We start from the raw sequence: 24,058 nt of genomic DNA, 5'->3' as shown, positions 1-24,058 counted from the left end.
GGGAATTTGCTGAGACCTGATTTGATTTGATTAATTTGTGAATAGCAATTGTTTATAGGGTAGGGTATTTTGTAGAAAAGTGCTCTGAAAATATAATGGGAAAGAATGTATACACAGAAATTTCATCTCGGCTCCATGTATAATGAAGTAAATGAGATATTATTTTAAATTTAAATCCCTATGAACTTGTTTCTCTTACTCTTGCTATCAATAAAGTGTCTGCTTAGTCATGAAAGAGCTGACACTTGGACATGTTAGGATTGAAAAGTCCACAGAACTCTGTAGCTGAATTAGAGGGAAAAAATAAGGGTCACAAAAGTATCTAGAGTTTTCATTTTTGAGAAAGTAAAAAAGTGAGAAAGTAGAAGACATCTGAAATTTGTTCCCCAAAGCAATGTCTATTGGATGTCAGCTAAACTTTCTGCTTCTTCAAAAGTGCTCCACGTAACTGAGGGTTAGCGTCAGAGCCCTGTCACTCTGCAAAACTCAGGACTATTTTCTAGGTGAAGATGAAGAGGGCTGCCTCAGTTCAGAGGGCTTCAGGATCAAATGGATCCTATTCGATCCTATTGCTTTAAGCATCCATATTCCAAGTCACATAGAGGGACCTTGAGGACATCATGCTTAGTGAAACAACAGTCACAGATGAGTAAATATTGCATGATTCTACTTAGATGATATATCTCAAATAGACTCATAGAATCAAAGAGAGGAATGGTGGTTGTCAAGGGCTGGGCAGAGAAGGAAATGGGGAATTACTAATCAATAGGCTTAAAGATGCAGTTAAGCAAAATGAACATGTTCTAGAGATCTGCTGTACAACATTGTCCCTACCATCAACAATGCTGTATTACATACACTTAATTTGTTAACAGGATAAATCTCATGGTAAGTGTTCTTACCACAATAAAACTATATATATAAATAAAACAATATACATATATATAGTTTTATAAATAAAACAATATACATAAATAAAACAATATATATAAAACAATAAATATATATTATTTATATATATATATTTTAAAATTAAACTGTTTTCTCTGAACATTCTGGGTTAATGTACTGTCTCATGAAAGTAAAAGGAAACTGACCTAGTCAGCCCCAAGAAACACAGTTGCAGGGCTTTCTCTTCGATTTGTGATCAGGCACGAGTGACTCAGGCAGATTCTGATTATAGTTTCTCTGTGATGTGTTCTTCAAGTTAAGTGATGTTTTGAGGAGCAGTCATGGCAAAAGCTCCAATTAGTTGTGAAATTATTGAAATAGGATCTGCGTGTGAGAGTTGAGAGGACATCTTGTGAACCTTAAAAGCAAATGGTAATGTTTGCTTTTATCCTATTTGTTTTTAGAGAAATCTGCAATAGCAGTAAAAACCAGATTATAGGCTAACAATGAAGAAGAGTCAATAATGAGCCACTTCAGGCAAGAAGCCTAAAATGACCCCGGCCAGGTGCTCCAGATGTTTCCTCTTGCCTTGCCTCATCTCTTCAATTTTATCTGTATTGCACTCTTGCCAATTTCTTCTACCTAATTGCACTCCCACCCCACTAACCAATACTCCCTTTAATGTCTTCAAATAAGCCACAGACTGAGTTGAAAAAGGACGTGTTGACAAGAGTGATCGTAATTCTCCAAGCAGTGTCTGCTTATCCACAAGTGTAAAAACACATCCTTATCTCTTCTCAACTCACTGAATGATATTTCCATGCCATCTCCAGAAGGTGTTTGGGTGCCTATGCCAATAGTTTTTCTGAAGCCATAGAGTGAAAAGAGAATTTTCCCCAGAGGACAGAAGATTATTTATGTTGGAGCTAAGCAGGTATTTTGCAGGATCCTGTACGATCATTTCAGCCAGTGATTAGCGGAAGTTAACTTCTTCTGACACGCAAATAAGAAAAACGCAATGTTCTCCCTGTTCTGATGTCATCTCCGATTGTTATTTTTATTGTACTTCTGAATAATAGGATTTCTGACATAAAGATTTATCTCAGGATTCAGCACAGTAGTGTTCTGAGATCAGGGCCAGTTGCGATGATGGATTTATACTAGTTGTGATTCTCTGACTAATTTGCTTTGAATGAAATGAACACTTGGAAAAATCAAACATCATTCCCAAGATTTTACCTCCTAACTAAAAATACAACAGGAACTATAATGCAAAAATTTATTTTATTTTTTTTGCCATGGAATGACAAGATAAACTTTTTCACTTATTTTAAGTAATGTAAAAAATAAATGTTGATAAACTCAACGGGACTTCTTTTTTCTTTACACAACAATTGGAAGACCCTGCAGTATCTTTTTTCCTTTTTGCTAATGTGAACGATTTTAAATACTTTCCATTTTGCTGGAAGTATTGATTGTTTTCATGGCTTCCCCTCCATGTTCCATAGATACGTATGTTCATGTTTTCAGTTTCAACAACAGAGATGAGGAGGGAGTTCAGGTCATGGTAGGGGTCTGTATGAATCTACTGGGAATGCCATAACAGAATGCCACAGACTGGGTGGCTTAAACAACTGAAATTTCTTTGCTCACAATCCTAGAGCCTAAAAGGCTAAGGTCAAGGTGCTGGCAGGGCTGATTTTTGGTGAGGGCTCTCTTCTTGGCTTGCAGAAGGCCACCTTCTCGCTATGTCATCACATAGCCTTTCTTCTGTGTGCCTGTGCTCCTGGTATCTCTTCTTTTTCTTATGAAGACACAAGTCCTATTACTGGATTAATAATAACCAATTAATATTGGTCCTATTGGATTAGGACCATACTCTTATGACATCCCTTAACCTTAATTACCTCCTTATTTATCTCCAAATATAATATATAAATTCTGGGGAGACACAATTCAGTCCATAACAAGGTCTCTGATAGCATCTTACGATTGTGCAAAAAAAAATTTGTAGAGTTCTTACATTGATAGAAAAAAAAGGGAAAGAAATATGGTAGTTACATGTGGCTGAGAGCAAGCAGTTATTTGGAATTTTGTGTATGAAAAACAGAAATTAAACAACTTCTGCCATAACAAATGGCAGAGAGTACCAGTGTCCTCATGCAGTGAAATGGGAGCCTCCGGGGCCAGGCAGCCGGGAAAAGTCCTTGCAAATCAAAGTAGAAGCAATCGCAGTCACACCCATCATTTGGTGTGTAAGAAATTGGGCTGAACCCAATCATCTTTTCTTTAGGACTTGGGGAGTGTGGTGCTCGTGGTGATCAGCCAATCTGTTTTAAGGCATCATGGCATTAACTTAATTGTACTTTTCAGATATTATTACTCCCTTCTGGCTACCTGCATAAAATCTGAAGTATGTCAAAGGTTTATTTTAAATAAAAGTACATTATTTCATGGTTTGTGATCAATTTGATGAGGTGGAATAGGGGAGTTTTTTTTCATTATTGGGAAAAATGTCATAAAAGGCAATTTTTTTTAAAGCTTACTTAAAAATGAAAGCAGTGGAAAGAATATGGATATTGGAATTCCATCTCAGCTAGTCACTTGCCAAGTTACCTGTGTGACTTGCTTAACTACCTCTGCTGAAAAATTAACGTCACTACTTTTTTTTGTTTGTTTTTTGAGATGGTGTCTTGCTCTGTCACCTAGGCTGGAGTGCACTGTCATGATCTTGGCTCACTGCAACCTCAGCCTCCCGATTTCAAGTGATTCTTCTGCCTCAGCCTCCGGAGTAGCTGGGAATACAGGTGCCCGCCACCATGCTCGGCTAATTTTTTGTATTTTTAGTAGAGATGGGGTTTCACCGTGTTAGCCAGATGGTCTCCATCTCCTGACCTCGTGATCTGCCCGCCTTGGCCTCCTAAAGTGTTGGGATTACAGGCATGAGCCACTGTGCCCGGCCAACACCTCTACTTCTTGCAGTAATTGTAACTATGTGACAAAATGAATCTAGCTCTCAAGGAACACTTAATGAATGCATATCATCTACCAATATGTGCTAGGTAGTACCAAAAACATTTTTATTTTTTATTTTTACGATTACATAAAATAACGTGAATTTAAAAATTCACGTTATTTTAATGTGAATTCAAAACATTAAAAATTCATTTTTAAGTATTTTCAAATTACTAATCTGATTTTATCAATAACTGGAGTGGGAAAAGCTGTTTTAAAAAAAAAAAAATGAAAGAACCACTGCACCTTGTAAAATATAGGCCTAACACGATTTTTTTTTTTTTTTGAGACGGAGTCTGGCTCTGTCGCCCAGGCTGGAATGCAGTGGCCCAATCTCAGCTCACTGCAAGCTCCGCCACCTGGGTTCACGCCGTTCTCCTGCCTCAGCCTCCCGAGTAGCTGGGACCACAGGCACCCGCCACCATGCCCGGCTAATTTTTTGTATTTTTAGTAGAGATAGGGTTTCACCGTGTTAGCCAGGATGGTCTGGATCTCCTGACCTTGTGACCCATCCTCCTCTGCCTCCCAAAGTGTTGGGATTACAGGCGTGAGCCACCGTGACCGGCCCTAACACGATTCTTAGGGATGATCTGATCTAACTCTTCCTGTCTTAAATGAGGAAACTGAGACCTGAGTGAGGCAAATGAATTGCTCAAGGTCACATGGTAAGTTGTGGGACTGGGTTTATCTGTCAGTTTCAGAGTTTTTGCTCTTTGCAAGCACCCTGCTAGTTATTGAGCTTGCTCTTGGTGTGGAAGAGGAGTCAGCCAAGCACAGACCATGATGACGGATTACTATGCATGCTGAGGTGAAGATGGCCTTAAGGTACAATGAGAGCACGTAGGAGGCAGGCTGGGGTGGTACGGGAAGGCTTCCTGGAGGAGGAGTTACCTGATAGGAGTTTTGATGCCTGAGTACATTAATTAGTAGAAGGAGCAGGGCAAAGACCACGTCGGACAAAGGAAACAGTGTGTGTCAAGCTACAGTGGCTTGACAAGGCCTAGTATGTCTAGGTAATTACCAGTGGTTCAGGTCGGCAGGAGCCCAGAGTGGTTATGATGTGCCAAAAAGAAGAGGCTGGAGAGGCAGGGTGGGGCCACATGGTGCCTTCCTAACCTGTGTGCCCTGCTGAACGGTATGGATTTTCACCAGAAGGTAAAGGGGAGTAGCTGAGGGATCTTAAGCAAGGATTGAGAGCTTGTCCTTGAGGGGAAATAGAACATCTCTTCCACGGGGTTGGGCAGAAAGGGAGTAGGAATTAGGTATTGGTGTTAAACTGAGAGACAATCCAGGCATCCCAGCACACATCCTTCCACAGTAGACTGTTTTAATTCTTGTTACTACATGTATGTTCTAAAGCACCATGTCTTGAAAAAAAATTATGTAATTGGATCACATTCTAATTCAGAGCAATCAAGGCTCATATTTCTCCACAGATTTGTGGACGATGGGAAATGTATACCTGAAATGTTACCTTGGTGCATGAAATAGTAAATATAAATCCAATTCTGCTCCAAGTTAAGAGAAAAAGCTAGGAATGTGCAGCTTAGGAAACGAAAGACACAGGGTCTGGGAAAGAGCACTGGGTGAGGAGTCTGGAGAGTGGGTTTAGCCATAGCTCTGCCACCAGCTCCCTTGGTGATCGCTGAGAAACTGAGTTTGCACTAAGAGCAAACACTTGCATTGTGTGCATACAGTGGGCCACGGCACGGTCCTAAACACTGCATACGTTTCAGTTCTTTTAAACCCTCATCATTGTGTCCTCAGGTAGGCACAGTAGTATTATCCCCATTTGAAAACTAACACATTGTGGAGTTCACAACTTGCCCGAGTTTCTACTTCTGGAAAAGTTCGGGTGATTGCGAAGGCTCACACAGGGCTATGAGAGTGGAAGGTTTTACTCACGTAGCTTCTGTAGCCCTTTCTCTCCAGACGTTTTTTGGAGCTTCTCTGCACATTTCCATTAAGGAACTCAGAGTAAACCCTTTGCTGAAAGGAGGTGACACAAATAAGGCCACCTGGGAAAAGCAGTCCCTGAGGTGGAACAGATGAGGGGAGCTGCCATTCTCTGAATGCCTCCGGGTGCCTGGCCCTCTTCTCCCACACATCCCCTGAGGAGGATTCGTGATCCCAACTTTGCAGACAGGAAAACTGTGGCTTGCAGTGGGTCAATTGTATGTCTAATTTACAGAACCTGAATGGGAATTTGCATCCGCCCAACTGCAGGAATCATTCATTGCATCTTGTATTTATGTGTAACTGGAGTGAGAGGTGGTGTGGAGTGTTCTGAGGGGTAGAAGTCAATGTTGGTATGGGCATTTGGATTACATTAAACAAAATGTTTTGGATGCTTTGGATGAGTTTCTGCGAGAAAATTATTTTTTTCTAACTCCTCAGCCGGAAAAGTTCCTAAGACAGGCCCCGATTCTGGGAGCTTGCCCTCTGCCGGCTCTTTCAGGGATGATCCTTCAGAGTCAAAGGTGGAGCCATTCCTGGAGGCTCCTGTGTTGTGAGAGGTGAAGGAGGTGGCCACTCGGTTGCTGCTGATTGAGACCCCCTGGTCTGTACATCCCCCCCGCCACCGGGGCTGGCTGCCAACTTACACACTGTCACCTCCATCCTTTTCCCCCCTTGGAGTTGTCCGTTTTTTCATTTAAGCCAATTTTCTTATGTATCTGTGTGTTGCTGAAAAGGAAGAAAAAGATGTGATTAAAAACAAACCAAAAAAAATCTGGGTCACACACACCATGCAGCTTGCCTGATACACTCACAGGAATTTTATATGATTTTCAAGAACTTCATTAGATCTGTACTTGGAAACCACCTTTCACATACTCTTTCTCTTTAAGTGATATCATTTTTGTATGAATAAGTCACACAAATTCTTCAGGCCTCACAGTTAACTAAACGATGAAACAAAGGGAGTTAAATAACATAATGTTAAAAGTGTTTAAAATAAGGTTCTGCAAATCCCAACTGTGTGGTTATATATACATCTATTTTCAAGTAAGAATGTAGAAGCAACTTGATCGTGTAGACCATAAGCATAGACCATAAGCTCTTCAAGGGCAGGGACCACCTCTTTAATTTCTTTTGATTCCCCCTAATGCTTGGTGCTTAGCACTGAGCAGGTGTTTGTAAGTGCTTGTTGGCTGTCAAGCCAAGTGCTAAGATGCAGAAGCTTTATTTGTCTTCATGAATCTGTGCTGGGGCCATCCCTGCCAAAATAGGCCAGCGAATTAAATATTCTATAATTAGACATACAGTGTTCCACCAGGCACTCTGTGTTCCTGCTTGTCAATGTGTCTCCACAATGACGTAGTGACAGTTGCCAGTCTCTCTGAGGCCTGTGTTCGGCTGATGAGAATGTTCATTTCACTTTATTTTTATTCTTGGCAGAGGAGAAACTCATCATTCAAGCCTATCACAGAAGGGCTGTTATTTTATAATTCAAGAAAGGGATTTTCTTTTCCTTGAATTGTAAGTAATAGGTTGGGGGGTCTAAATCAGAAAATTGAAAAAAAGGTCTGTCTGTAAAGTCAAACAAATGTAGTGTGAGTAATCTGAAAAGGGAAATACATATACAATTTACTCCCACTTATTGAGAATTTCTTATGTGTCAGGAATTTTGTGTATAATATGTTATTATCCCACTTTATCTTGACAGAAACTCCCTGGCAAAGCTCTTATATTATTTCCCCATTTTACAGATGAGGGGGTGGGTTCAGAGAGATAAAAAAGCTTGCTCAAGGTCACATAAATGGTGTTAAATACAATTTGTGGGAGGCTACTGATTTGGCTAAGCCCCATGCCCTAGGCTCCAATAAACCAAACCAAAATGGAATCGCTTGTGCTAAAGTTCCACATCACCTAAGTGGCTTATCTAACCTTCCGAGAAATCAGGAGAAAGAGGTAATAGCCAAATATCCAAAGAGGTCAGTTTTAGCAGGCATAAGTAAGTCCCTCTGCTTTAACCCTTACCAGGAAAGTAACTTTGAAATGACAGATCCACTTGGTGTTCTTTGTTTCTGCTCTCTTCAGCCTTTTCCTGCCTATGAGTTCTCAATGCCCACAGTTTGGAGTAGCGTTCTCTGAACCTCTTCAGGTCCTGAGCGCTGCCTCTTCGTGAATCGCTCTTTGATCAAATAAAATTTAACAAATACACTTTGTTAAATTGATTTTGACTAAAGTTTTTCTTTTATCATTGGAGACTGGTGAGGGGGGTCTCCAGCGTGCCTCTCTCTCTCTCTGATCTCAAACTGCTGTGCTTAATCACTTCCTCTCTTCTCCCTCACCTCCTCTTCTTCTCCTGCTCTCTCCACTCCTGCTTGGTAGTTAGTCAGGGAGCAGGCACTGGCACTGGTGTGTGTTTGCAGTGGCCCTTCTTCCTTCTCCCTATCTATAGTTTAGGTGAAACAATAAATGTATAGTTTTCTTGAAAATCTTCTCGAATTGTTCTGTTTGTAGGCATTTTTCTGTTGGGCTCTAGCAACTGTATATATTTCACAACTTTTTTTTTCATGTACATTCTTTTTCCATTTCTATTACTTTAGCCAAAAAAAGAATAGAAGCTAGGATTAGGAACCATAGCCAGGATAAACACACCAGTGTTTGGCACTGAGATGTGGTTTTACTTGATCCTCACAACAAATCCTGGGGAGGCATGGAGGGGCAATATGGCGAATCCTCAATTTTTGCTCGAGGAAGAGGAACCTCACATTGTAAGTGCTCAAGATCACTCGGATGGGGAATAAGACACCACACTGGAATCTAGGTCATTGACTCTAAATGTGGGATTCTTGAAAATACAGTGGAGTGTGATTTAAACGCTCAATTCCCAAAGGTTTCTCAGGGATTTGGGGCAGATGGCAACCTGACTCCATCCCACTCCCCCTCCATTCCCAGCTCTAAACTTGTTGTCTGTCCTGAGCCCAGCAGCTGGGGGGCTGGCAGGCAGCTCAGAGCAATTAAAAACTTGGGCTCCATGGCGATTCCAACAACTGGGTGAGGCCCCTAAAAGCAGGCAAGCAACAATAACAGCACCTACAAGGACACCCTTCAGCCAAATAAGTGAAGATCAAAGAAAACAATCCGAATAAAGTGGAGCAGCCTGGGAGATATTTGTCAACTTTAGTTAAGGAAAATAAGATGACTTAAGGGAATTCAAGGATAGTTCAAAGAAGACTTTGCAATTAAAAGCTATGATTTGAGAAATTCAAGCTAATAATTTGGAAGACCAAGTAGAAAAAAAATCTTAAAGGATAAAGAAAAAGTCAACCAACCAAAGGGAAGAAAATAGTGGGGAAAAGAAAAAAGCATTAGTGAGTAAATCCTGCATGGCTAACATGAGACTGTGAGGAGTATGAGAGGAAACAATGGAAGAGATGGAGGAGAAGCAATAACGAAACAAAGAAAAGGAGAAAAATTTCCCGAGTTGAGGCTATTAAAGAAAACTAAGAGGGGAATGGGGGTAGTGGGTAGCTCCTCTAGCCCATGGAATTCAGACTTTGCCTGTTCAGCAACAAGAGGTTATTAATTTGTACAGATGGTCCTTGACTTACCATGGTTCAACTTACAATTTTTCAACTTTGCAGTGGTGCAAAAGCCATATGCAATCTTGGCTTAATGATGGGGTTATGTCTGGATAAATCCATTGTAAATTGAAAATATAAATTGAAAAAGCACTTTTGACTTATGATATTTTCAACCTATAAGGGGTTTATCAGGATGTAACCACATTGTAAGCTGAGCAGCAGCTTTATTTGTTTCTATGAATTGAGCATTATGTGTATGTATATGTATAAGTTTATATAGTCTAAGGTTTGAAGAGACACATATGGGGAGAATAGATATATAAAATTTGTATTGCTATATATGGGTGTATATGTATATACGTATGAAGGTATTGCTTGCAAACCCCACCCCTCCCAACTGTGTGTGTGTCTCTGTACCTTAGATTGTAAGTGTTTTTTTGTTTTATGGTTTTTTTTTTTTTTTTTTTTTTTTTTTTTTTGAGAGACAGGGTCTCACTCTGTCACCCAGGCTACAGTGTAGTGGTATAGTCATGGCTCACTGTAGCCTTGAACTCCTAGGCTCAAGAAATCTTCCTACCTCAGCCTCCTGAGTAGTTAAGACTGCAGGTACATGCAACTATGCTCAGCTAACGTTTTAATTTTTGGTAGAGACAGGATCTCACTATGTTGCCCTGGCTGGTCTTGAACTCCTGGGCTCAAGTGATCCCCCTACCTTAGCCTCCCAAAGTACTGGGACTACAGGTGTGAGTCACCGTGCCTGGCCCTAAACTGTAAGTTTTTAAATGCAAGACCTGTATGTTTGAAAGACAATACCTGTATGTGTGTGTTCTTTGTAGGCCTCTGTGGTGGCTTGTATTCTGAACCTAGAAGGTATTTAAGATTGGTTACTGATTTACTTTTATCTTTATGTTCTACTTCTTTCTCTTTGTACTCTGGCTAGAACTTTAGGCTTTTTTGTTTGTTTGTTTTGTTTTTGTTTGTTTACATGGAGTTTCACTCTTGTTGCCCAGGCTAGAGTGTAATGGCACCATCTTGGCTCACTGCAACTTCTGCCTCCTGGGTTCAAGCGATTCTCCTGCCTTAGCCTCCTGAGTAGCTGGGATTACAGGCATGCGCCACCACACCCAGCTACTTTTGTATTTTTAGTAGAGATGGGGTTTCTCCATGTTGGTCAGTCTGGTTTCGAACTCCCAACCTCAGATGATCCGCCCGCCTCAGCCTCCCAAAGTGCTGGGATTACAGGCGTGAGCCACCCCACCTGGCTTATGCTCTTGATAAATATTTGTTGAATATTGGCTGCTTAGGGAGGGAAAGAAACCAGGATAAATGATCTTGGGAGGGGAAGGTGGCTAACATTTTTTTTTCTTTTTTTTTTTTTTTGAGACGGAGTCTCGCTCTGTCGCCCAGGCTGGAGTGCAGTGGCCGGATCTCAGCTCACTGCAAGCTCCGCCTCCCGGGTTCGGGCCATTCTCCTGTCTCAGCCTCCTGAGTAGCTGGGACTACAGGCGCCCGCCACCTCGCCCGGCTAGTTTTTTTTTTTTGTATTTTTTAGTAGAGACGGGGTTTCACCGTGTTAGCCAGGATGGTCTCGATCTCTTCACCTAGTGATCCGCCCGTCTCGGCCTCCCAAAGTGCTGGGATTACAGGCTTGAGCCACCGCGCCCGGCCAACATTTTTTTTTCTTAAAATCACAGCTGCTCCTAGGCAAAGTTGGGAAGAGGCACGTGGTTCCTCACCCACCCACCCCAGCCTCAGGACTCTCTGTCTCAGTCTTCCTGTCACCTATCCATCCACTGAGTCCCCAGTTCAAATGGGTACTAATAATCATTGCTTTAGTATGCAAAACCTCTCAAAGTTGTTTGATTCTTCTTTTGGTTCGACCCTGAAAAAACCTATAGGAACAACTTCTGAAGAAGTGATATATTCGATATAAGCAGGCCATGAAAGAAAGTGGGGGCAGGAGAGCCTTTCATGAGGCCCTCAAATGGCAGGGATTGGCCCCTAGAAGAATCGTTGAATAAGAAACACTAGCAAGTGTTAGGGGCAGAATCATTCCGCCCAAGGGACGAAGAGACTGAGCCAATGCTCTGCGTTTTCAAGCGGGAGGCGATGGGATGGGAAAACAGGCAGATTTCCATACAATCTTCTTCCCCACTCACCGTCTGAATTACCCAGCTCTAGAGTGGCACACCGTGTGTAAGATACTCAGGCTTCTTTTAAAGTGGATCCAAGAAAGGGCTGACAGATGAGTGCACAGCACGGACTGGGGAATATTCAACTGGGAGAAACCGAGCAGAAAGAAAAGTAAGCAAACAGCTGAGAGGGCTTCCCATTAGTATTAATTTAGGCATCAAAGAGAAACCTGACAACACAATGAAAGCAGCAGTCAAAGACCTTGGTTGTAGGAACAGAGGATAATAAGGCAGAATTAAAGAGCTGTAAAACACACAGTGCCAGCGCCTCCCCAGAGCCAGGCGTCGCAGCTCCTAACAAACGAGGAGGGTGAGGAGGAGGGAGGAAGGAGCGGGAGAACTGGAGAGACGAATTTTGCTCCCTATCAGTGTGGGAAACCAGGAAGGATGGAGGAAGGGAAGAGCCTGCAGCGTTGCACCACGTGGCCTGCTTGGGCCAAGCCGCTGTCCCTTTCTCTCACCTCCCATATGATGCAGTGCCTGGCCCAAGGAGGGTGCTTGGTGAATGTGGAATGCCAGTTGCTTGTATGAAGTTGGGTCCATGTTTAGTTGAGACTTGGCTGATGGTAACTTCTCTGCTTCCTTATTCTTGAGACAGAGTCTGAAGCTGGGAAGACAGCACCAGTTATTTTTTAATAATCTGCAGAGAAGGCAAAAGCAAATTAACTAAAACCCACAAATCCTAGAAGGGAAAGCATAACATTCACATCTAAGGGCATGTTTTACTCATCAGCGTACTGTAAATTCTGTTTCTCTCTTTCCTCCTTCTTCTTCTTCTTCTTTTTTTTTTTGTGGGTGGCTGGGGGGATAATCAGTAAATGCAAAATTGGAAGAAGCAGCCACACTTCTGAAGCCGTGTTTAGGCCTTCATTACTTCTCTCTTAGACCAATGCTTTCCAAATTTTGATGTGCATTCAAATCTCATAGAGATCTTCTTAAATGCGGAGTTTGATGCAGTAGGTCTGGGGTGGGGCCCTAGATTCTACATTTCTTTCTTTTTTTCTTCTTCTTTCTTTCTTTTTTCTTTTCTTTCTTTCTTTTTTGTTTTGAAATGGAGTCTTGCTTTGTCGCCCAGGCTGGAGTGCAGGGGCGCAATCTGGGCCCACTGCAGCCTCTGCCTCCTGGGATCAAGCGATCCTCCTGCCTCAGCCTCCCGAGTAGCTGGGATTACAGATGCCCACCATCACACTGGGCTAATTTTTGTATTTTTAGTGGAGACAGGTTCACCATGTTGGTCAGGCTGATTTCAAACTTCTGACCTCAAGCAATCCACCCACCTCAGCCTCCCAAAGTGCTGGGATTATAGGCATGAGCTACTGCACCCAGCCCTCCATTTCTAACAAGCTCCCAGATGATGTCAGTGCTTCTTGGATCATGGTTCTTGGTTCCCCTTGAAACTCCTGGGGAGGTTTAAAAAATACTGATGATGGCTGCCCAATGTGGTGGCTCATGCCTATAATCCCAGCACTTTGGGAAGCTGAGGTGGGAGGATCGCTTGAGCCTAGGAGTTTGAGATCAGCCTGGGCAACATAGTGAGACCCCATGTCTACAAAAAATAAGAAAATTAGCCTGGCACGATGGTGCACACCTGTAGTCCCAGATACTTAAGATACTGAGGCAGGAGGATTGATTGAGCCTGGGAGGTCAAGGCAACAGTGAGCCGTGATTGCACCACTGCACTCCTGAGCGATAGAGCGAGGCCTTGTCTCAAAAACAAAAACAAAAACTAAACTGAAGTCAGTGTTCCACTCCAAAGATGCTGATCTTTAACTTTGGGTGTGAGAGTTTTCCAAGCCCTCCAGGTGACTTACACGTGTAAGTCAGGATTGAGAACAGCTGATATGGATGGTGAAAGGAGGGTGGAAAGGTGGTGTAGAAGCACATGGGCTGGCAGCAGATTCACCCTGGTTTGAATCTGGCTCTGCCATTGACTGGCCAAGTAACCTTGGGTGTGCACTCCACTATATGAGCCTCAGTTTTCTCATCCATAAGAACAGGGGTAATGCTGCCTCCCTCTTAGGATCGTGAGGCTTAGCCCATTTATGCCTGAGGTTGCACTTTTTTGAATTTTTGCAATCAGACCTTGGCGATGACCTTGAGCGGTAGGAGATCAATAACTCCCACATGCTTAGGGTTCCAATAATGGAACACTAGGTATAGATGCGTTTTAAACACATATGTTCCATTCCTAATACAGGGCGGGGTGTACACGATCAATCCGTATGAATATTTGTTGCCTTGCCTCATGTTACTTTCTAGTCCAGAAACACCTGGAGCAAGATTAAAACTCATGGTTTGTGATTCAAATTCGGTCAGTAAATGAGTTGTAATGGACTTGAATGGTATCTAAACATTTTAAAAATCTATTGTTTAAATATCCAAAGGTTACATGCAAGTCTAGTGTTTGGCTTCTTTGGAAGCATATCAAGATTTGGTAATAATGAGAACCATTTGGCCTGCCTGGAGCTGAGTAGCTCTTTCCCCTTTTAGAAGGGGCATTGCTTTTCCATTTGCTGAGCATCCTGTCAGTGTCTCCATCACATCCTCAATGTCTACATGTGCACCTACATTACCCTTCCAGCTTGTGCATATACAGCGCCTGCCTGCACCTCATCAACATCTGAGCTTGCCACTTCTGGTCTACAAACTCATGTTGCAATTCCTCATCTTCCAGGATCCGGTTACAAACCACTGGGCATGCCACTTCTTGCCATTTATTACACAGACTCGAAATGTTCACACAATATTGCTCAAAGTTTTCTCCCTGCTTCCTGGAAGTGAAATGACTTTCCTTCTTCATATGTTGTTTGTCTCAGTTGTGTGGGGAAAAAACAGGCGCTATGGAATTGTATCTCCTTCCCAATTCATGTGTTGAAGCCCTTTGCTAAGGAATATTTATATTCTTTTTTTTTTTTTGAGATGGAGCTTTGCTCTTGTTGCCCAGGCTGGAGAGCAATGGCACGATCTTGGCTCACCACAACCTCCGCCTCCCGGGTTCAAGCGATTCTTTTGCCTCAGCCTCCTGAGTAGCTGGGATTATAGGTGTGCACCACCACACCTGGCTAATTTTTGTATTTTTAGTAGAGACAGCGTTTTGCCATGTTGGCCAAGTTGGTCTCAAACTCCTAGCCTCAAGTGATCTTCCCACTTTGGCCTCTCAAAGTGCAGGGATTACAAGTGTGAGGAGATGGTTCAATAGATAAATAAATTAGTAAAAGTTTCAAGGAATCAAATCATTTAGTTATACTTTGGGGAAAAGCACCTGGATTATTTGATTCAGCTCAAAACATCCGAAGGACATTTGTCTAACATCTGTTGGGGTAGGCGTCAGCACTTGACTCATCCAGAAATCCCTCAGTGGCATCAGTCTGATGCCCACTGTCCCTGGAATTGCTCATCTTCTCAATGTGTTGACCGCATCACAGCTGGCTCTGACGGCCAGAGATGGTATGCAGAACAGGCTTGCTCAGCGATGAGATGAGTTTACCTTTGATGGGCCAGGAAAAGCAGATTAAGTGGCTAGGGGAGAAGCAGTACTGGAGGAAATCCTAATAGCAGTAGATAAGAAGTACGAGGCCAAGCGTGGTGGCTCACGCCTATAATCCCAGCACTTTGGGAGGGTGAGGCAGGCGGATCACGAGGTCAGGAGATCGAGACCATCCTGGCTAACATGGTGAACCCTCTTCTCTCCTAAAAATACAAAAAATTAGCCAGGCATGGTGGTGGGCGCCTGTAGTCCCAGTTACTCGGGAGGCTGAGGCAGGAGAATTGCTTGAACCCGGGAGGCGGAGGTTGTAGTGAGCCGAGGTCGCACCACTGAACTCCAGCCTGGGCGGCAGGGTGGCAGAGTGAGACTGTCTCAAAAAAAAAAAAAAAAAAAAAAAAAAAGCACGAGCAGAATTACAACCAGGAGGGAAATGCAGTCTCCATGTGGTAGCCACGTGCTCAGCTAAAACCTGGAATTCAAATACTAAGGAATGAAAGACACACTTTCATTCCTTAGTATGAAAGCCTCTGCCCCAGTTACTAAGTCTTTGAGTTCAGGGTTCATTGGGTTTCCTCTACCTATGGTTGAACTAGTTCTAGAATATCCAGAGAGGCTTGGGGCATGCATTCATTCATTCTACAAATATTTAAAATGAGCCCTTTCTATGTGCCAGGCAACATGCTAGCTGCTGAATTCTGAAGGGTAACAGGCAGACAAATTCACAGCATGTGCTATATCTGTTTCTGTTAGCCTGATCTCTTCTATTGATTTACATACTTCCCTGTCGATGACAATTACAATATCTAACATTTATTGCTTTTTATATGCTTGTTATAATTTTATCTTTATCATACCAGATAAGATAGGTGCTATTATTACTACCATCCTCGTTTTACAGATGAAGAAATTGTGGCTCAGAAATATTAGGTGACTTTCCTAAGGTCATAATTAGTGGATGGCAGCTCCAAGATTTGAGCCCAGGTATGTCTGACTCAAAACTCATGCTTTAACTGCTACTTTATGTGGGCTTTCTAAAAACATAACAGTGGTTCCAGGCCACGAAAGATGGAAATTTCTTAGAAGATGATGGGTCTTTACATTAAAAAAATTTTAACAAAGATATATATACACATAGTTTATAAGTCAAGTGGTTCTGCAAGGCTTATTACAAAAACCACCAATGCCTTGCTTACTTACATCTCCATTTGCTATTCCCTAGCAACAAACATTTCCAACTAGTCTGGCTTTTCTGCTCTCCTTTCTTAATTTTTCAGTTTTAGGGATTATCCAATGAATTCTCACCATGGAAGACAAAGGTTTATCTCTCTTTAACTGTCCGCCTCCACTGTAACACACATGTTGCTTTCTGCCCACCCACCTGCATCCTCACAGTGTGGTTAAATCATACTTTCGCTTAGATCTGAACCCAGCATTTACATGATTTTGCCTATATGAATGCTAATCGCATGTGAGCCACCTAGTACATCATGATTATGTCTCTTTTCTTGTGCAACTATTTGTTTTCCTGGAGTTAATAATTATCTCATGCTTTGCTTTGCTTAGCTTTTCTATGTACTCATCACTAATTCATCCTCCAACTCCTCTCCCCATTGTCTAAATCTCCCTCACACACAGCAGGAATTCTGTCCATTTCTTCTCCTGGGAGACAGCTCTCCGAGAGCCTCCTGACCTGCTCCATTCTGGGCTGGAACAGAACGGTCATCCTGGATTTTTTTTTTTTCTTCAACATGTTGGGGATTCCCTTTGTGTCCCTCTTGAGTTAGATCCTCCTTTTCATGGATCCATTTTCTTCCTTTTCCTTGATCTAGAAATTTCCTGAGAAAGGTGCAGAAAAGGAAAATTTTGAGACTCTGAATGTCTAAATATATCTTTACCCTCATGTCTCTTTGATAGTTTTGCTGGGTGGAGAATTCTGTGTTGGAAATATTTTTCTCCTCAGTATTTTAATGCATTACACCATGTCCTACAATGCTAAACTGATTCCCGATCCTTTTAAATGAGCATGCTTTCCCCAGCCCCTAGAAGATTTAAGGATCTTTTCTTAGTCCCCAGTGTTCTGAAATTTTACCAGGATGTGCTTTGTGTTTTTCTATTTTCTTCCACTGTTCTGAGCACCCTATGGGCTCTTCATCTGGAAAACTCAGGGAAACTCAATATGGGAAATTTTCTAAATTTTTTCCTTGATGTTATCCTCTGAGGCAGAATGTTTCTTAGAACAGTGGGCTGGGATTTCTTAGTTCCCACAGGGGAAAAAATCATATATATATATATGTTTAAATTTATCTTTACATTATTTAGCAATAGCACTGGGCACTTAGTGCTCAACAATTGTAAAAACAGAATTGAGATAAGCTTCTTGCAAAGTTGAAGTTTTAGGATTTAAATGTATGACTGTATTTGTCATATTTCTCAATAAAGGCACAAGATGCTCAGAGTGCTGAGTGACTGGCTCTGCTGGTGGCCCCTCATTCCATCTGAGGGCTCAGTCCAGCCAGATTTCAGAATGACTACCTGTTAATACGAGTGCTCCCAAACCTCCCATAACTTTTCCATGAATTGTTCCTCCATAGCCAACTCATCACTGTCTATCTCTTCCCACAACGATGCTGGATTTTCCATGGCTGGGGTGGGTTTTAGGGGCAGGGAATAGTGGTCAAAGGAGGGAGGAGACCAATTCACCAGTTTCCTGCTATGTTGACGGAAGTGTTTCCTGCTTGACCTGCCTTTAGAAAGAACTGCCTGCTAAGGCGTATACTGACGGCTGGGAGAGTCAGGGGCTGAAGGTAGGGCCAGAAGAGATGTGCAAACCTTTTGGGAAAATCCAAAGGAATGAAGGTTAAGTGTAAAAATTGTTGAATTTAAATGGAAATCCTTTGGAATGCTTTTTAGGGATAGTTTATCTTTTAACTCAAGATTAATATTTGAAAGGTTTATGGTTATAGAGAAGAGGAATACTCAAATATCTTCTTTAAAAAATGAACAAAAATGTCATTCTCACCTCCAAAACACTACACTTAATTTTAGATTAGTAATAAGTAAGGCATCCGGATGGAACTGAACAGAAGTGGTTTTGAAGAATTTGGGGAGCTGGGCAGGCTTTTCTGCAAATGAACAGCAGACTGTTTTAAAATTATATTTTTTAATGTCTAAAGAGACAGTTAACGATTGGTTTCCCATTCTTTTCTCTCTGGGTTACCTTCATCAAACACAAAAATGTTATGGAGTGTCTTTGGGGCCAACTCCTTATAAGAAGTGATCTAGACTTGGCTTATTACTTAGACCTAAAAAGGAAGGGAAGTCTGGGTGCTGGTGGCTCATGCCTGTAATCCCAGCACTTTAGAAGGCTGAGGCAGCTGGATGGTTTGAGGCCAGGAGTTCAAGACCAGCCTGGGCAACATAGTGAAACTCTGTCTCTGCAAAAAATAAAAAATGGAAAAAGGAGGTGAAGGATTGAAAATAAAGCCAACTTTTTATGAGATCTGGTTTAGTTTAAACCAAAGATAAAAAGGATACCCCATAAGGAGGAGCAGCCGATAGGATTAGGTTAGTGAGGATCATTGAGAATGGGCAGCACAGGCTTTTTCTTTTTCTTTTTTCTTTTTCCCTTTCTGTCTGTCTCCTGCTTCTACAGAAGCCATGCCAGAACTGTGGGATGGCCTTCAATCCAGTCTTGCTGTGTTCCCTTCCCCAAATATTGATGACACAGTCAACCTTGCTGTCCCTGTGTCCTCTGTTCAATGCCCTGCTTGATCACAAGGTAATGCAGAGGAAACATAATATAGAGCTCTAATAACGTTTCCTGTAGTTCAAGAAGTTAAGTAGATATTGTGAAGTCCACTTGTTTTGTCCCCAATATGTACAGGTGGCTTTGAGAGCATCGACTCCGCGCAAGGCACTGGATTGTTTCTCATGAGAGGAGTACAGAAGAGAAATGGCAGCGACTTTCAAGAAATTCTTGTGAAATGAATGGATGAAAGGCCAGCACAACAAACCCACATAAACAGATTCTCAAATGTGTATGATTTCTGCTATGGACGGAGCTCTTGTAGGAAGAGTCCTCCAAGCTTGGAGCAAGGAATCTGCTCCGGGAGATGATGTTGAAAGCGTATCCCAATCCACCTTCCCCCATTCATGTCTCATCCCTCGGCTGTTGCGTGGGGCCTATGTCCCTCTTCAAGTAGATCCTAGGTCGAGAAGGGCCCATGGAACTTTGACTCTTGTACACAGGTGTAATGGCTTGAGTTTTTATTTTACTCGTAAGAGAATCCTCTCCTTAGGTAATGGGCTACTCTTCACCAAACGTGTGGACTTTTCTCCTTAGAGCTCTTGTAGTCTTCATCTCTGCTACATGAAGGTTGGAATACAACTCTTGCTATTGTGGTGTGTTGTTTCCTTAGCATTGCACTTTTGGAATACTGCTGTTTGGAAATGACTTTCATGCCGTTTCATTGCTCAGGAAAGATCCTGGTTAAATTTCTAAATTTAGAGATACTTCTTTTGTTTTCATCACTTTATCTGTTTAATTCTAGACGGAAAACCCACAGCACTGAAGATAAGCATGTTACCTGAATAACCAGGCTGCCTGAAATCCTGCCTAACCCTGGAAGCATTGCAGTTGCATGAGTAAAAAAGGAAGGAATTCCCCTGAAGGCAAAAATGAAGTCTGTCTGGTCCTGCTGAATATCTATGCCTGGCCCAGCACCTGGCACATAGTGCATGCTCAATAAATATTTGTTCAGTGAAGGAGAACAAACAGCAAATGCAGTTTAATAACTCTCCCCAGTCCTTGAAAATGTTCCTGTCTGTATCAGATTCTGGCACAGCTGGTATCTAATGGACAGCCATTAGGTACAAGGCTCCATGTTTCACATTTGCCAATTCCTCGAATCCTTCTAGCCATCCTGTGGTCTTGGTTAAAAAATAAAATCTAACAATTACAGTTTTCTCACCAGACTGGAGTAGAATATGCTTGCTAACTTGTCCCAAACTTCTCCTGTAGTGTCAGGTTTTATCTGTAAAAATTCAAGGCAGGTTGGGGCAAAATTTCTTTAGCAGCTTGTCTTCAACTCTTTGGAAGCTCAACACATTTCCCTCAACACATTTCCCTGTTGCAGTCCAACAACAGAGCAATTCTCTGGGGCGTTATCTGCTTTTAAAGTTAAAAATATTGTAAAAGTAACAATGTGCTTTGCCAAACATTCAAACCTTACAGAAGCATATTTAAGCAAATAAGTTACATGCTTGGTCTCTTCTCTCTTCCCCAGACCTTTCTCTGTGAACTTTATTCACCATAGGTGGCTACCACAGCCACCCATCGTCTTCAGATGCTTCCCTGAACTTCTTCTGGGCCTTTTGAGCATAGTATTCACATTGCTTTGCAACCTTGGTTTTTTAATTTAACCATACGTGGTGGACATCTCCCAGGTCAGTACATTTGATTTAACTCATTCTTTTTATTGGCTGCCAAGCAGTGATGAGCTGCCAGTACCTAACATTTGTTGAGTGTGTCTGTGTATCAAGTACCAGGTGTCACTTTTAATTTTATTCTCACAAAAACCATATGAGGTAGGTACTTTTTTCCATCCTATTTTTATATGAGGAAACTGAGGGTTTTAAAAAATAATAATCCACTTAACTAGTCCCTATTAAGGCATAGTTAATTGAATATATATTTATACATACATACACACACACATCTGTAGGATAAGTCCTGGATTCATGCATCCCACACTGATTTTTGAGAGCCCATTATGTGCCAGGAAATGTCGTAGGCACTAGGAGTGCTGTGTTGAAGACAATATAGATCCTGCTTCAGTAGCGCTTATACACTAGTGCCTAGACAGACAAGAGTCATGACGTCGGGTGGTGATGTAAGCTAAGAACAATAAGACCGTGGAGGGAATGGAGAGTGACAGAGTTACTATTCGAGTGTGTGGTCAGGAAAGACTTCTCTGGTGAGAGACCTGAATGAAGCAAGGGAGAGAATATTCTGGAACAGGAAGTCAAAGACAGAAATATGGCAGGTTCAAGGAGAGAAGAGCATATCAAGGATGACTCCAGGGTTCCGGAACTTCAGTAATATGCTGAGTGGCAGGGCCATTTACTAAGAGGGGATGGGGAGCAGGGGCAGTTTTGAGAAGGTAGGGGAAAGGAAGAAGAATTCCATCGTGGACTGATGTTTGCTGTGTCTATTACACATCCAGAGGGAGGTGTTCAGACAGGAGCCTGGGGGGCAGAGGAAAGGTCAGGGTTGGAGATTTAATTTGGCCACTGTCAGTCTATGGGACATGTTGAAAGATACCGGACTGACTGAGTGCACCTGAGTGAGGGAGCCAGAAAAGACTAGAATTTCTAAGTAAAAGAAATGCAAACATATTCCTAACTGTTGTCAAATTGTTCTTGAAAAAGTTTTGCCAACTTGTACTTACCAATACCCCAGGAAAGGGCTGACTCCATACCCAGGGGTGAAAAATAAACTATTGTTTCCCTTTAAATTTGTATTTATTTACTATGAATTAAATTGAGCACATTTCCAATGTTTTATTGGCCCTTTGCTCCATTTTATCCTGCGATATGCCTCTTCATGCTGTTTGCCCATCTGATCAATTTATAAGAACACTGATTTTCAGGATTTATTGATATATACATTTATTGATTTATAAAGAGCTCTTAGAATATTTATATTTAAGAACATAAATCCTTTGTCATATGTTTTACAGTTTTTAATTTTTTCTTCTGATTTTCAAAGTGCTTTTTGCAGTTCAGATGATTAAAATTTTTAGGTAGTCAAGTTTAATAATATTTTTTCCTTTTAAAGCTTCTGAGTTTAATACTTAGAGGGGTCTTTTATAATTTAAGATGGCAATAGGATTCCCTCAGGTTTTCTTGTAATTCAGAGTTTCCAGTGTGTCTTTGATTTCTCTTATTTTCACTGCAGAATTACTCAGCAAAGGAATCCATTGAACTAATTTCTTTTTAGGCTCATTTGGCAACAGTTTGCTGCTGGTGAAGCAAGAGGAGGTTAAATAGCAGCTGCCAAGCTTTTGGTTGTGCCCAGAGCCCGGCACATGATAGGTGCTTAATGTGTCTTTGCTGAAGGAATGCTTTGTTGGCTTTTGTCTTAACAGGGATAAAACTCTTCATAGTTGCCAAGTACTTCCCTGATGTTATCTCTTCTGAAGCTCCAGCCTTTCCTGCAGTAGAAAGAGGGGCCGGGGAGGAGGCCAGGATGACTTGGTCAGCACTGACCAGAGCTGGAGACGACAGCTTTATAGAGGAAACGCCTCACAGACGCCACTGGGGCAGTTCCTTTTCACCTTTCTAGGATTTGGTGACTGGAGAATTTCAAATACACAATTGCAGTTTCTACTCTGGAGCTCGCTTTGAGGAAGGAGAAAGTGTTTGCTACTCTAAACAAACCATATTGTAGGCAAAATGCATTTTGTTCCACAAGAAGGGAGCTAGTGTGTGTGTGTGTGTGTGTGTGTGTGTGTGTGTGTGTGTGTGTGTGTGTGTGTGTGTGTGTGTGTGTGTGTGGTGGCGGGGAGGTTGGGGGGGGGGTCCTGGTTTCCAGTCCTTTTCTTGTCACTTTCTGCCATCTACTGGCCATAGCACAAAATACTCTGGAATGACTTCAATGACGCCTATGAGGAAGGAGGCTTTACTCCTGTACCTTCTCAACCTGAAATGTGATTTCCCAGATAAATTGTGCCATAATTCACCAGGATCCAACATTTATTTTTTTCAAAATAACAGTTCCGAATGGACTGAATTTTTTGAGTAATGACTTTATTATTTTTGTTCCTTTGTCTGAGAAGCAGTATTTGAACTCTGACCACCTGAGTTTAAAAATTGGCTCTACAATTTATTGTCTGTGTGACCTTGAGCAAGAAACTCAACCTCTCAGTGCCTTGTTCTCCTCATTTACAACGTGGATTTGATACTAGATCTTGCCTCTTAGGGTTTTGCTTAGATTACGTGAGTTCTCAAATATAAAGCATATAGTATCTTGCACTGCAAGAGTACTCCATAAATGTTGCCTGTTATTTGCTGGAAATCTATGTGAGTTTAGGCAGGCATTACTCTGGGACGTAGAGAATTCCATAAATTAGATATTTATAACCTATGCCCAATAGTTGTGTAGCAATTTTGTTTCCAAACTGCTTGCATTTTAACTCTGGAAATTGAGCTCAAAAACAGCAGCCTCTGTTCTGGAGCCCTCTTTATTACCTCCTGCTGGAATAATCCATGTTCCCTCTGAGCTCCCATAGCGCAGTATCTGGGCCTCTCTTGGACTGATGATTTCACCTTGGAATGTAGACTTGTCTCGCCTTGTACATTGCCTGGGTCCCTGAGGGTAAGAAGCAGTCTGATTCATCGTTGTCTCTCACAGTGTCCCTTACACTATGTTATTCAGCAACTACTCAACAAATATTTGTTGAAAGCCCGAATGAATAATCTCATTTGATTCTCCCAGGAATCCTGAGTCAGGTAGAGCAGATATGAATTGTGCACATTGAATAGACGAGGAATTGTGAGGCTTGCCCCAGATGAGATGGAATGGGGCTAGAATTCAAGGCCGGGGAGAGTCTGTGACATGCCAAGAATGTGCATGAAGGAGAATCAGGGGAACAACACAGAGGAGAAGGCTCATCCCCAGCCCATATGCAATGGAGCTACACACTGAAGAGTGATTTTGGTGGGGCTGGGAGGGAGGGTTTGCGTCTGAAGCTGATCTCTGGCTGTCAGGCCTCATCCAAGTCCCATGGAACTGCATTTTCACAGCCCAGTGCTAACTTCCACATTTCCACTGTCTCATCAATGATTGTCAGTCTCATGACTGATGTTTTGGGTCTAGATATCAAAATGTTTATTTCTCAAAATCACTTATAATTGTTAAGGGGCCAGAGAACCCCTTC

Source organism: Macaca mulatta, chromosome 1, assembly GCF_049350105.2.
Source record: "Macaca mulatta isolate MMU2019108-1 chromosome 1, T2T-MMU8v2.0, whole genome shotgun sequence".
Lineage (NCBI taxonomy): Eukaryota > Metazoa > Chordata > Mammalia > Primates > Cercopithecidae > Macaca > Macaca mulatta.
The sequence above is the reverse complement of the archived record's forward strand: the minus strand, read 5'-3'. Positions refer to the sequence as shown.